We start from the raw sequence: 14,327 nt of genomic DNA on the forward strand, positions 1-14,327 counted from the left end.
AAAAGTCTCGCTCTCTTCCCAAAAGTCAAAGCCTCTAGCTATGAAACGAGGGCCTAGGTGGAAAAATGTTGCAGGCCATCATCTGTGTCAGAAGGGAAGAGGGAATTCACGGTGTTGTCTCATATGTCACAGAAATCTGCTTACCGGGGTTTGGAGCAGAATCAATGTAGGGTGCCTAAGGGAATGGAATGCCCAGTTCCCATTCAAATGGTTGTTACTGAAATACGGGACTTGGATGCCCCGTTCCCACAGATGGCTTTTAAAATTTTAATTTCAGTCAAGTCTTAATTGGTTGAAATAGAAAATATTGTATGTAACTTTTTAAAAAAATCAAAAGATTTTATTCTAAATCTGAAATATTATATACACACATACACAGAGAGAGTGTGTGCGTGTGTTAAAAAGAAAACAGACTGGTTACACTAATAATTTCTGGCTCCGTTTGGCCACTCCAGTGATGCAAAGCAGCTAGAATGTACTGGTGAATCTTTCTCAGCTCTGCGTGGGGTGTGAGGGACAGGTAATTATGGTGTATAGTGGGAGATTAGCTTGTTGTTTTGGGTAATATTTAATAATCTTGTGTGTGAGCTTCACTCTGTAAACTACTTGCAGCATTCCAAATTGGCTTAGAGTTGGTGATTCAAAATCCCCAATCCCCTGTCATTTGTTAAGTCCCAGTAGCTTTTTGGGTGGAGTGTTCATTGACAGTAATAACTGTGAAATTGACGAGTGCCACTGCTTTGTTCTCAGCTTCATCTGTGATTGGAGATGATACATTCCCATTAGCACTATCTTGTCATGTGATTATTCTCATTTCCAGAGGGATTGCTGTAATCAGTTTCTTCAATTTTACTGTAAAATGTGTGGTCCCTTATGGTAACTACACATTTAATTCATGATCTTATCATACAAGTAGTTTCCTCGACGCTAGGATGATCCTGCAAGGTGAAAATAACACGTTGGACCAGTGCAGTAAATCAAACAAATTTGTAGGTGGTTAAGAGAGCTGTATCCATCTTGCTCCCAGCAGCATTTAAGAAGTTACATGGCATAAAACATAAATCATAATGTAAAAATGCAATTGTGTTTTATCTTTAATATGGGCATTCTAAATGCTTCCAAATGGTGGAAGCCATCTTGCCAAAAGTGACTTCACTTGTGACCCAGTGTTCTGGGAGCCAATGATGGAGTAGGTCTGTCAGTCTGCACTGGAGCAGGAGGAGAAATGTTTGACCACCTCTGGCATTAGGCTCCATTTTGAGGATACTTTGCAGTAAGTGAGGCACTGTCACCGCTGTCAGAATACACATTTTGGTCAAATCTTTTAAAGTGAAGAGAATGCCCCCACTGGAACTGTGAACGTGGAGCATGTATGTTTCAAATCCGAAACCCTGATCTCTTCAGATCTGAAGCCACTGTAGCTTCTGCTATAAAACTAGAAGTGAGGTATCTTCTGGATGTCACTTCAGATGTCACACAAGTTGGCAGAGAATGTGACATATTTCACAAGAAAAGCTGACCTAATGAAACTTTTATTATTAAAGATGGGAGGAGCCTTGCAAAAGCTACTGATCTTGTGAAATTTCCACTGTTTGGAGTCAAAATCTTGCAAGAACAGCCCACCATGTTTTTGATGCTTTTGAACTCCAAACCCTAGGCTTGGTTCAACAGCAAACCTGAACTCCAAACCTGTAGCCTACCAAGATCTTAACATCATTGCCTTAGCACATCTGTATTTCAAATGTTTTATAGTTTATATGTGATGAGAAGTGTTTCTAACTATAGACAAGAATCTGGAGAGTCTTATGCTGATACCTTTACTCAGGCTGAATAGCTTCCTAGCTCACAGATCATCCATTGGCTTCAGTGGATCTACTCATGGACTAAAGTGCCAGTCAGTGTAAGTAAAAATATCAGAATAAGACCACAGATTATTTCATGGCTTTTGGAAGAAGTCCTACTCGGCTTTCACAGAGAGAAGCCGATGACAGAGGTAGTTCTGATAGCATGAAGAATAATACACAGCTGTAGAACTTTCTCCACCAAGGTGTCCTGTCTATGCTACAGATAGAACTCTAGTGGTGGACCCAGTTAACTCAAGGCTGTCCCCAAGAACAGTTTTAAAGCACTGTTCCGTTGAGACAGGATACACCACTTCACTTTAAGAACTGTGCAAAAGCCTTGGGCATGGTTTGAACCTTGGGTGTGTTGTAACAGGCTCTTCTTCTACGATTGCATGTGTAGTATAATCAGGAGCTTAAATCTGATCACTTTGAACAGCAAAGCTACTGGTTCTAACACAAGGATAGAGTCAAACTGCCTCCAAAACAGAGACAGTAAATGTTAGAGGGGAGTGGCTTTGGAAATTCTGGGCTATATATTGTAAACGACTCAAGCTGCCTCCTCCTGGCCCCCACATCCAAAATTATAGTCAAGAAGCACTCATCTCGCTTGGTTCTTTGTTTTTGCATGCAGCCTGCCTGGAACTGTCATCAGTATAATGTACTGTCGATTGTGAATGCATCCAACAGTGCCAATGGCCAATAGCCACTTGGCTCAGTCAGTAGCTGAAATGGAGAGTCTGAAATGATTGCAAGATATTTTACTTTGGCTGGTAGCTCGCGCATGTGTCACACAAGAGCCATTTGCCAGTTACTGCTCTGTGCAGAAAGGGCAGAATGGTGCTTACAGACAAAGAGCTCTCAGGGTGGGGCTCATATCGAGCAATGGAACAGAAGAAGGATCACCCAACTCATATATAAAGACAACATACCAGATCAAACTCATTCACTCCTTTCCCTGAAAACTAAAGCCATGCCTGTGTGTGGGGGAAGGCTTGCATTCCTTTCGTTCATATGTAACACTGACTGGACACTGGGCTGGCTTTCTTTAGTGTATAACAATACAAACTAAGCTAGGGATGCTACAAAATGATAACTAGATCGGAGTTTTTCGTATATAGTGCGTTTATATAAGCAGTCACACTCAGAGGTTTCCAGTCAGGATCGGGGTCGCAATGCACTAGGTGCTGTACAAACTCTTATTATTCTGCTGCGTCATATGTAAGAGTTTCAGGAGATTATTATATGGCATGCTTGATGCAACATTTTTACTACAAAACCATCATCTTGATGACCTTTTGGAAAAGGACAAACAACTATTTGTTTGGGAGAGAATTTAATTTGGAAAGGAAAGAATAATCTGGACAAAATAGAAGGGAATAGGGAATACTGACTAAATGGGGAAATTAAAATGGATGTTGTGCAGATTGAAATGGGGAAGTCAAGCAATGGATAGGAAGAAGTGTGTGACAAAGAACTGTAAATGGCAGGAAAAGGTGAGCCATGTGTCGGAGAAAGATGTGCAGCTAATGAGGGAGTGAGGTGTGGAATCTAAATGGCTGCAGATGTAATCCAGCCTTAACACATTCACTCACACTTAATCACATAACAGACATGGGTGCAAGCAACAACAGTTCATCTCTTTGAGAGACAGAGATTTTAGCCCAGCCTTAACAAATGTATGGAGCTGAATTACTAATGTAGCAGGTAGCAGTGAGGGAGATAATTGGAATGAGCCAAAAAAAAAAAAAAGTGCAGTCATCAGCCGCCTCCTAAATTAGAAGGCGGGATATTGCTGGTGAGGGTCTGGATTGCAAACACGTCTCAAAATGAGCTGGCATATGACCTAAAGAAGGGCTAGTCACCACGATTCATTTTATCTGTAAGATCAAAGATCAGTGGAATAGATTTAGGTCTTCTGATGAGGCTTGTCATATTGGACTTCAGTGTACTAATGTGGGTCAGAGGGGGAAGTATAATGATGGGATGGAGACTTTCGGGCCAAAAACAAACACTACTGATGGACTTGCAAGGAAGATCCTTAAGTAGGGGATTTTATTAAAGATGACCCTCTGATAGATCCTGCTTGGGAGCTCATTTGTGTGTCTTTTGGGATGATCTGGAGACTTCAGGATTTTTTTTTCTTTTTAAAATTAGGATCTGGTAAGATCTAGCTACCTAATGCTTTTATTTCCTCAGGTATCTTATGGGCTTTAAGATTTAGGTGCTAGCCTGTCTCACATTGTCAGTACATTTTATATTACATTACATAGTGTCTTTGATCCAAAGAGATGGTTAAGAGTAACCAACCCAAACAGATCAACAGCTGGTGGTCCTGCATGAGAACAAATTAATAGTGTTACAAGAAGAAGAAAAGGGAGACATCAGATCATTAGAAGCAGCATTAAACAATAAGAAAAGGAGAAAGGTTTTGAGATGGGATTTAAGATAACAGCGGGGAAGAGATTTCCAAATGGGGCTAGAAGCACAGTATTTAGAAACGGCCAGGGAAGCAAGGAGTAGTGATAAGAATGCTGGGAGATAAAGAAAAGGAATAGGAAATCAGGGAATAAGAGAGGAAATAAGATGATTTGATAGCATTAGACAGCAAGACCAGTGATATCATTTGTGTGTGAAGTTATATCTACATTGTATTAATATGACAGTGCAAGTAGGTCGGAAGCCAGCCAAGTGATGAAGAGAAGAGAGAGAGAAGACTTGAATAGCCAAGCAAAGCAAGTTGGGGAAGGAATTTGGAAGAGCCTGTAGGCAGTATGGAAGAAATCAAGATGCGAGATCACCTGCATTTGGCCCAGTTACTGCTGTGCTAAAAGAAAGAGTCACATCTTTGTGGGATGTTCAGGAGATAATCTGCAGGAGTTAACAACATGAAAAGTGGGAGGGATGAAAAGCACAGATAATTGGTCACAGATAATTCCAAGTTTATCAGTGGTGACAACTGAAACAGTGGGAGTACTTGTCAATAGAAAGAGTGCAGCAGACCTGAGGAAAGAGAAGAGTGGGAGGACATCCTTTCTTTCTTGGTTATATTTACTTTGAGTTAGTTTGGCTGTACTATTGCATTGCTAAACCTGAAAGGTTTTTTTGGTCTGGTTTTTTTGTAGTTTGAATAGAAGTGAAACTAGAGTTCATCTAACTGATTAAAATGAGCCTAGTCTGTCTTTTCCCTTCCTGAATCTGTTTAATGTTCGGCTAGTTTTAGAAAAGCTTTGTCATTTCACTTTTGAAAGAGCCAAAGCCTTAGTCCAGTGAGAGTTTTGTCTGTGGAAAGGGGCCCTTCAAAGGTACTAGATCATCGGAGAATATCAACATAGGCCTAAATTACCGAAAGATAGTACTTACATTTTAAAACTTTTTCTTTATCTACAAAACAGCCGCAGCACCATGCAAGGTCCCACGTGTGCCATGCCAGTCTGTTCCAGGGTACAGGGAGCACCTCAAGTGCCTCTGGGTAGCCATCTCCATACCCATTCAGTCCTTGGTCTCTGCTAAGGCAGAGCAGACAAAGATGTCAATCACGTGCACGACAATTCTCAAGTAACTGGGCTGAGCCCTTATAATGAGACCCTCGTCTCATTTCACATAGGTCTCCATCTTACCACTGGCTAACAGTTGCTTTTGGTCACTGGGGTCTGGAGCTGGATTAGAAATGGTGGCCAAGGGGTGAGAGGCTCCATTTCTCATTCTCCTGAGCCAGTGACTTCTCCGAAACACACACTCATTCGGATAGGACCAGATCCTATCGACATACAGATGGGGAGTGGGGAGAACCTTGCAAGGAACTGATGGGGTTTTCTCCATAGAATTTGGGTGACTGGGTGTAGGGAGGTTCCTCCCTAGGTTGTATTTAGTGCAAGTCCATGGTGACTCCTTGTTTGCTGTCATGCACATCGGCATGGGACCAGTACCTAGACCAGGAAGCTAGTTCCCTTGTCCTTCCCTGTGAGCTGAGGGAGCACAGAGCTGCTGGAGATGCTGACTCTTAGAATAGATTACCTCCAGTGGTAAGCTAAGGTCCCATGGCATTTTCTGTAAAGGTAGAGATGTTAACCATGTGTTCCCAGCTGTAATGCAGTTCAGGTCATTGCTTTCTGGTTACCTAAATTCTCCCTGTAGTTTCGATTCACCTCCCATTGTGTAAGTGGGGTTGTGCATTGTTAAAAAGTTGTGTTTCTCCTGCAGTGTAGTTGCATTTCAGTTTGTGGTGCCTCTGTGTCCACATACCTACCTCACAGAGGTGATGGGAAGCTTACCCTGTGAGATCATTGGATGAAAAGGATGCAAAAACTGTGCTGTGTATTATTAAGGTTTCAGAAGATTCTCTAATATAGGAGCCAGGGGACAGACTATGATATCTACCAAGAAGATGAGGAGCATTTAATAAAACTGTGCACAGCAGGGAAATAATTTTGACTTTCGCAAAAGAAGAGGTAGGGTTGGACAAGCTGGAGCAATCCACTGAAGAACTGTCAGCAAAAATAAGGGCATGGAAACAGGTACCTCACCACAAATGGAAGATACAGATACCAATACCAGCAGCTTAAAAGCAGAACTGGTGAGCTAGGAGACAAGGCCTACATAGCAAAACATTCCTGAAACCCTAGTAGGAGGAGAGTATTGGGATACAATAACTTCTGCTAGACAATCAAATACCAAGTAAAAAGAAATAATGCACTGTGCAACAAAGCTAAGATAGAGAGTCTAATACCTTACTCCTTGAGCCGTCCCATTAAAATCAATGGCACTACCTGCAGAATAAGGCACCATTCAGCAGAAATAAGGACATTTGAATTGGATCCTAAAGTGTTTCTCTGCATTGTTTTTTCAGCAGAGGATGGTGGAGAAATCTCTACCCTGGGAATGCTTTTCACACCTAGTAAATGTGAAGAACACTCAGAGATGAAAACACCTTAAGATGTTAAATGCCATCACAGTTATATCACTGATTGGATGTGACTGATCTGATCATTTCAGAGGCAGTCAAGGTTGAAGCATCTGAGCCACTAACAAAAATATGTGCTTTTAAATAAACATAGTTTGTATGCCTGACGAGTGGATGGTGCCCAGGTATTGTGTCCACACTGAAACAGAGGGTAAAGGGTGACTGTGGGTAGAGACCTGTGAACCTTATCTTAGCACTAGTTGGGAAAATTAATTTAAAAACAGATACAGGATCTGGATAAGATGGGGACAACCCAGCATCATTGTTGCAAATTAAAACTGTGCCTTTCTAACCTGCTGCAGCTCTTGGAGAATGTGATCAGAACAGGGTCTATAACCAGTAAAGATTGTTTTATTTACTTTTGAAGAAGCTTTTGCTTAAGGCCATATGCAAGTATTTTGGTAACCAATGGATAAGCTAAAATGTGCTGTAATATATTAAAAATGATGAAGAGACAAGGGAGTTTAAAAAACAGTCTAGTCAGTTTGGAATGGAGAAGACAGAAGTATACAGTACAACTCAAATTATCCAGACAACTCAGAAGGGATGTAAAAACCTTTGTATGATGGGGAATCAAGCCTAGCAGTCTCTCTCTGCTCACAGCCACTTTTATATGTTACAAAGAAACCCAAAAGGGCATAAACTCCATTGTTTTGCTTTGCAAATCAACTTTAAAATAAATGAGTACTTTTTTTTTTTTGGCAACAGCTAATTAAGACATGCCACTTATTGCTATGAGATTTTGAGGCAAATGACTGAGTAAAAATTTAAAAACTAGATATTTAAGGGCCAGATTTTGAAAGTTGGATGCCTAAATCTGTGCTTTTAGTTAGGCACCTAACTGTTGAACCCATATTTGAAGGTTGGGCCCACAATCGAAAACATCGGCAGTTCTACTTATTAAGATAAACCTTATATGGGCTCATGTTGCAAGATAAAAAGCTGATCATCAGCTGGGCACAGAAAGAACTGTCCCATCATGGTATACTATTGCACAATTAAAAGTATAACAGAGGATTTTACGCCTTCTCTGAACCATCTGATCCTTTATCTCTGACAGAAGCAGGACATTGGACTAGCTGGACAATTGAGAAGTCTTAGTAGGGCAAAACTATGTCCATAAGTGATGATTAATGTACTAGAGACTTCTGGAACCAACATGTTATTTAAAGGAGGAGGATTTTCTATCAATGCTTGTGTATTATATGTTGAACTAACAGTAGACACTATGGTTGTTTGCATAAGCTTTCCATCTGTTTTCAGCCACCTTTTAGTTTGCAAAACTTGCACCTTTTCAGGTGTTTTGGTCTGTTCCTAGTGGGGGCAGTGGGTTGTTTTGTTTAAAAGTTCGAGCAAAAATTGTTTTTTGTAAAATGAGGAATGAATATTGGGGAGGGGGAGGGCAGGAAAACCCTTTCCCCTTAGAAAACAATTTTTAAAAAAATGTAACACTGTGAGGACTGGGGTTGGAAAGTTGGTATGGGTTATGGAAATAGCCCTTGTATAGAAGACATACCTTTGAGCATACCTGTTGAAAACTGGTTTCGATTGACTGAGTTATGATTAATTGAGAATTGCGCTTCATACAAGTGCAATACAATTAATACAATTTGTTTAAAAGTGCTGATAAATGTTCAGAGTCTTTCCTTGAGTTCATGGGCTTTGGATCAGGTCCAGTAAGTATGTATTCTCTCTCTAGAAAATCTCCCCCCCACCTTCTTAAACGTCACCAACCTTGTAACGTTTCTGATTCATCAAATGATGGACATTCTTAGTGCATTTGTGTCTTTATTTATCACAACATAGTTGACTACACTTTGTTTGTTCAGAAATGACCATTTTATTTTTTCAAAATAAAAAATTTGCATGAAACATTTTTTTTTCATTTTCCATTTTTTTGATGAAACTGGAAAATGAGAAATTTAGGGGAGTTTTCATTTTTCCCACTTGCCCTCTTTCCTCCCTCTCCCTCCCTTTTTTCTACTTATTTTTCAGTGGCAGAAGGAAAAAGGAGTAAAAAATTAATACAAAAAACATTCGAATACAAATTATTCTTTTTTCAAAACCTTAGCACAAAAAATAATTTAAAATGTTAGAATATTTTTGTGAAAATATTTAACCACCAGTTCTAATCACTGATAAGTCTTCCTGTGTTGCCTGAAATTTCTCAGAGAATTTATATGCACAAAATGAAAAATAGTACAAACAATAGATCTTTGCCATAGAGTTGTGGCATTGTGGAAATTTATGGTGCATGTTATAAGAAGCCCTTTTCATTACTTGTTCTTCAGTGTAACTTGCAAAAAAAAATCTGTTGTGGGGTCCTGGAAAAATCTTTCACAGTGAATTAAATCTTTGCTTCCTCCTCACCCCTTTTATCTGTTTATTTTGCTGTGATCTCCTCATCTTGCGTCTTGAGCTTTTAGAGCTAAACTGAATTTGAAACTAAAAGCTCTTATTAGAGGAGATTTTTTTTAAAGTTCTTCCAGGCTCTCTGGGGACAAAAATAATGGCAGCTTGAAGCAGCAGAGAATCAGTAATTAGGGCAAACAGTAATGCCTAGCATGACTGGGGGAAAATATGAGGAAAGGAGGAGTGCAACAGACAGATTTGTACAGCCTATTACTAGGAAACCACAGCAGCATTAAATGCAGTGTGCTAATTGGCTAGCCAGTCACTGCCTGGGTACCAGCCTGGGCCTGCTACACAGCTGTTTCTACTCTCTGGTTGCTAGGCAACTGCATCCACTTCCCCTCCTCCCCATACACACACTTATTCTGGAGGCTAATTGGCTAGTTTTGCTGCTGGTGTTGCTGCTGGGTACCAGTCTGGGCCTGCTGCTCTGCTGTTCTCCCAAGGGCTCTGAGGTGGGGGAGGATATGGTGGCAATTAATGGAGCATAAGTGCAAATTCTACATGACGTCTGGCACCTGTGTCCCCAGTCCTGCTCTTTAAACTAAATCCTTCTGCTCAGATATCAGAATCCTGGAAAATCTTTCTTGGCTAAGCTTATTAGAACATATTTAAAAGAAAATCAGAAATTAGAAGGCTTTATTGCTCTTGATGGGAGCCCTGAATAGATCAGGAAGAATAAACGTGGTTTTCCTCAGGCTGTTTTGTGTTCAGCGTACGTGGTGATGGACAATGGACATTTATTAAATGCTTCCTTGCAAGTAGGGTAGAAAATGGAATATTTTCCTTTCTTTGAAATTAGTTACGTACTTTGAACACTGTTAGTTATACAACTGCAGAGTGTGTGTATGTGCAGAGATGTGTATGCAGACAGGAAATAAGGTGGAGTCAAAATAATGTATTTTCATTCACTGAATGACTACATGCAGAAAACTACTTTGTGTGGTGACCTTGGACAAGATCTTCAGGGGCCAATCCAAAGTCAAGGGCATGATTATGGCCACCTTTGTACAAACACTTTTGGGTTTTTTGGATGAAAATAGCTATACAGTGTACATGCAAACCAGTATTAATTATAACACTTGATCATCCCTATTGAGATAAAAACCATATCACATTGTATATTTAACACTTCTTCTATATTCTGCCTAATATCCATTTGCTTTGTATACTATCACCCTCTCAATGCCTTTTGGGTAGGTAGTCATCTTTCTGGTTGGTGCCAAAACTGTAATGACTAAACCAATGCTTATATAGGCAGAAAAGAGTGACAAAACAGTTAAATACTGCCCAGTACCCTCTAGCCTTTGTATATTTAAATAAAAATGCATTTTCCATTTCTCAGCAAAAATAAATTAGAAGCATATTTAGGAATGAAAGGACCGTAAAAGGAGCTGAAATTGAATTTATAATAAGTTTCACTTTTACTGGTTGAGGAGAGGTGCACAAATTGCAGGAGGACACAGAAGTTGTATCTTTGACCTCCCGAGGGTGTGGCTATGTGTCTTTTCAGGAGACTTTACCCTCTAAGCAGACTAAGATCTCAGCTATGTGAGCTCATATAGTTGTAAATTGTGGATGGACAGTCAGCAAAGGATCTTGGGCTACTCCAAATCGGTCTATAGAGAGACAGGGGTTCATAGTAGCCCATGCTCCATCATGGAGTAGAGTGTGCACAGTGAAATGAAAGGTGGGTGGTGGTGGTGCGAACGCCCCAATAAGCTTATTATTAAGATCTGGGTCTTTTGGAGGAGCCCTTTAAAAGGGTTATCTTTTCTACAACCTGCTGATGTTGACGATCACTTGGCATCTTTCATAGAAATAGAAATTTGACCTAGTGTCCTTGACCAACAACGTTTCCTGTTGTGCAGCGTGCTGGGTATTCTTTCCCCAGCGAAGGCTCTGTTTTACTGGTAGGCCCTGGATGCAGTTTGTAAAGCACTCGGGTATGAAAGGTAAACGTAAGATATATATTGTGTGATGTATCGTATTAGGTTTCTTATTGTGATACAGCAGGCTTTTGTTATTAAGACAAACTGTGAGCAAAACCAAACTCATGTATTGAACATCTCCACAAGGCACCCAGGTCAGGAACTATTCACCATTGAAACCTCAACCCCACCCTGCTCCCATCTGGAATTCTCTGGTTACCTAGCTTCCGTTTCACTAAAGCGATCCCAGAATGCATTATTGTGTGACATACACCTTGGATGGTGTGGGTTTCAGTGACACTGACACTTCCGCTATGTGTGATGGCACATTCTAGGCTACCCTCTGTGAAACAGGAAATACTAAAAGGATATTGCAGAAGGGGGAACTATTAAAAGGTTCTCTAAAAAGTCAGTGAAGCAGCTCTAATACTCACATAGCTTCGTGCTGCATGGCCCCCACAGTTTGGATGGGAAGGAGTTCAGGAGAGAGATCCTGCATGTAACTCTATATTCAGTTTGCTTTGCAATTCACCTTTGGAGCAGGTGGAACCAAATTTCTAGGACTGGCTTTCAGCACATACAATTTCTTAGCAGCTCAGGCTTTTTAAATTGCTTTTCTCTCAGATAATGTGTTTGTCTTTCCAATTTCTAAAAAGGGAAGGAAATAGTTTCCAATTTTGTACAGCTTATAAAAATGCATGATTGTGGGTCCTGAATCCATATGAAAATAAGTCATTGTGAAGAGCACATGATGACTTTTATGGAGGTTTTCTAATTTTGCCTTTCCATCATTACATACACAGGATTGAAGAACTGGAATGAAAATGGCTTTTAATTAATTTTTTTAAATTTAAATGAAGTTCAAAATGTACATGTCAGTCAGGATCCATTTCCCCCCTCATTCTTAAAATATTTTGGCTGACTCAGCGACACTTGAAAAAAGTCTCCCTACAGTCTCGCATGGGGGAATTGAGAGAAATCATAAGGGACATTTGCCTGGATGTTGCAACAAGTTCTCTGTGTGGGGACCCCAGGAACACAAGGATCTTCCCACATGGAGCTAAATTGCAGGATCAGGGTCTAAAATTACTTCAAATAAACATCGTGATTTAACAAAATATATTGCAATGGAAATACTTCGACTGTTGCAGTGTTTGGGGGAGGGAGATGCACTCACTCATTCATGGTGTATTTATTTTATAACGTTACAGGGTGAAATCCTAGCCCCACTGAAGTCAATGATAGCTTTCCCACCAACTTCAGTAGAGACAGGATTTCACCATGTACTTTCTTATTCTCACAATTCCTCTACTAAAACAGGAGAATACATGGAATTCATCTCCTCCATTCTTTTCCATCATTACCACTACTGAGATCAGAGGGACACCCTCTCTCAGGCATCTTTTGTGGGACCAGTAGCCAAGAGAGGCATTTCATTTTATCTACAGTGGGTAACGTAGTTAGTTCTTATCCTTTGTACACAGAGATGCTCACAAATCTCTCTCTATCCCCTTCCATTCTTTAAAATTGCTATGGGGGAGGGGGGGGAGAGGAGAGGAGCGAAGGGAAGGAAGCTAATCTCTTTTAGGTCTGTGGGTCAAGGATCCTTTTTTGACTTGGCTTTAAAGGTCACCTGCTCTTTTGTCTTTCTGTTATGTCACACGGATGACAGTAAGCAAGTGCGCTGCCCCGGAGCACAAAAGAGTGCTGACGTGGCAGAATGTGGCTCATGTTACAGAGGAAGAGAATCTGAAAACAAAACTGGACTCTGCGAGATGCAAAGCCAAATCGGGGAGATGTGAGAGTGTGCCCCTGGAGCACAAACAACAGAGATATGTAGCATGCCATCATATTCTAGATGGGCCTAACAGAATTACTGCTTAGCTACAATAAGCTATATATAGCAGTAGGGTGACCAGATGGGAAGGGTGGAAAATCGGAACACTTTTGTTTGCGGGGGCAGGGAAGCATAATAGCATATGTAAGACAAAGCCCCTAATATTGGGACATCTTGTCACCTTATATAGCACTCGATATTTTGAAAGCACTTGACATATGTTAATTAGACAAATCCTGCTTCAGTCATAATGCTCACTGACTTCAGACAAACACCACAATATTTGTTTTTAACCCTTCTATTCTGTAGGAGATTGTAAGTCAGGCTGTCTGAATCTGCCAGTTTTGAATAAGCATCTGCATCTCCCATTCTCTTCGTAACATATTTAGCAAATACACATCCACGCAGAAACACATCTGCCTTGCCAACTCTGTTCCGAGCTAGACATCTCTTCTCTTGCAGCCACACAGGCGAAATGATTTGCACCACACACATTACCCCCGTTTATTGCTATTGCATGTTGCTTTTTAAAAACCAACATGTCATTATCCCCAGAGAGCAGCAGCTGAATGTTGCACCATCATGGACAAGACCAGGATATGGGGAGTTGTTTCTGGATGTCCACTTTCTGTGCCAATGGAGACTGAGGGAACATGGAAATGTAGCTCGAGGGGAGAGCGCGTAGGCTGTAGCACAGTTGAGTGCACTTTTTTTTTGGGGGGGGGGGGGGCATCTCTGGTGTCAGTGTGTGAGCCACAGTGGAGATTGGCATGGGAAGCACCACATTGTTCATGATCTAGGGCCTGAGAGGTCTGAAAAACTTCATGGCTTTTTTGAGCAGAAAACTCCTTTTTAACAAATTGACATAGATGTCTCTAGCTTGGAACAATCTGGCCTAGGCTATGTTTGTTCTATTTTTCTCATTGTCACTAGCTATCAGTTTCCTTAGGGTTTCTCTTTATAGTCTAACCCCAAAATTGCTAGACAAACACACTGATCTGCAACCTAATCAAATACTACAAATTATTAGGGCATCCTAATCAAAGAGAAGAGAATTAGGACATCCTAATCAAATACTACAAACACGTATCAACGTAGGCATTTGAATTGGCCTCTTTTGCCTAGGTCTTGCAGCCCATGTGAGACCTGCTGTTTTAAAGTCCTTGTGATCTTGAACTTTAGAGGGATGTTACCAGTACAGTGTGGTGAATGTGCATGATTGGCTTAAAATATCAGGGCTCTTCTTTATGCAAACTCATATGGTATTCTGGGGAGAAAAGCCCACAACAATGCACCTTCATAGATTGAGCTGCAGAGAAAATGCAATTTGAAACAAAAATCCT

General features: G+C 40.7%; 1 protein-coding gene and 1 long non-coding RNA gene across 2 annotated transcripts in view; one reads left to right on the forward strand and one right to left on the reverse strand.

Annotated features, from left to right (window-relative positions):
- KLF7 (KLF transcription factor 7) overlaps nt 1–14,327 on the forward strand; it is a 63,445-nt gene that overhangs the window by 38,971 nt on the left and 10,147 nt on the right. The gene's annotated exons all lie outside the window — the stretch shown is intronic.
- Nucleotides 261–14,327, reverse strand: part of LOC137153437 (uncharacterized) — a 63,712-nt gene continuing 49,645 nt past the window's right edge. Inside the window, exons 2-3 of the long non-coding RNA XR_010919803.1 lie at nt 5,205–5,350; nt 261–938 (exon numbers count right to left, since the gene is read on the reverse strand). This is a non-coding gene — a long non-coding RNA (uncharacterized lncRNA). The remainder of the gene's footprint in view (nt 939–5,204; nt 5,351–14,327) is intronic.

This window comes from Emydura macquarii, unplaced genomic scaffold, assembly GCF_026122565.2.
Source record: "Emydura macquarii macquarii isolate MOO-44397 ecotype Brisbane River unplaced genomic scaffold, CSIRO-AGI_Emac_v2 contig_1253, whole genome shotgun sequence".
NCBI classification, from domain to species: Eukaryota; Metazoa; Chordata; order Testudines; family Chelidae; genus Emydura; species Emydura macquarii.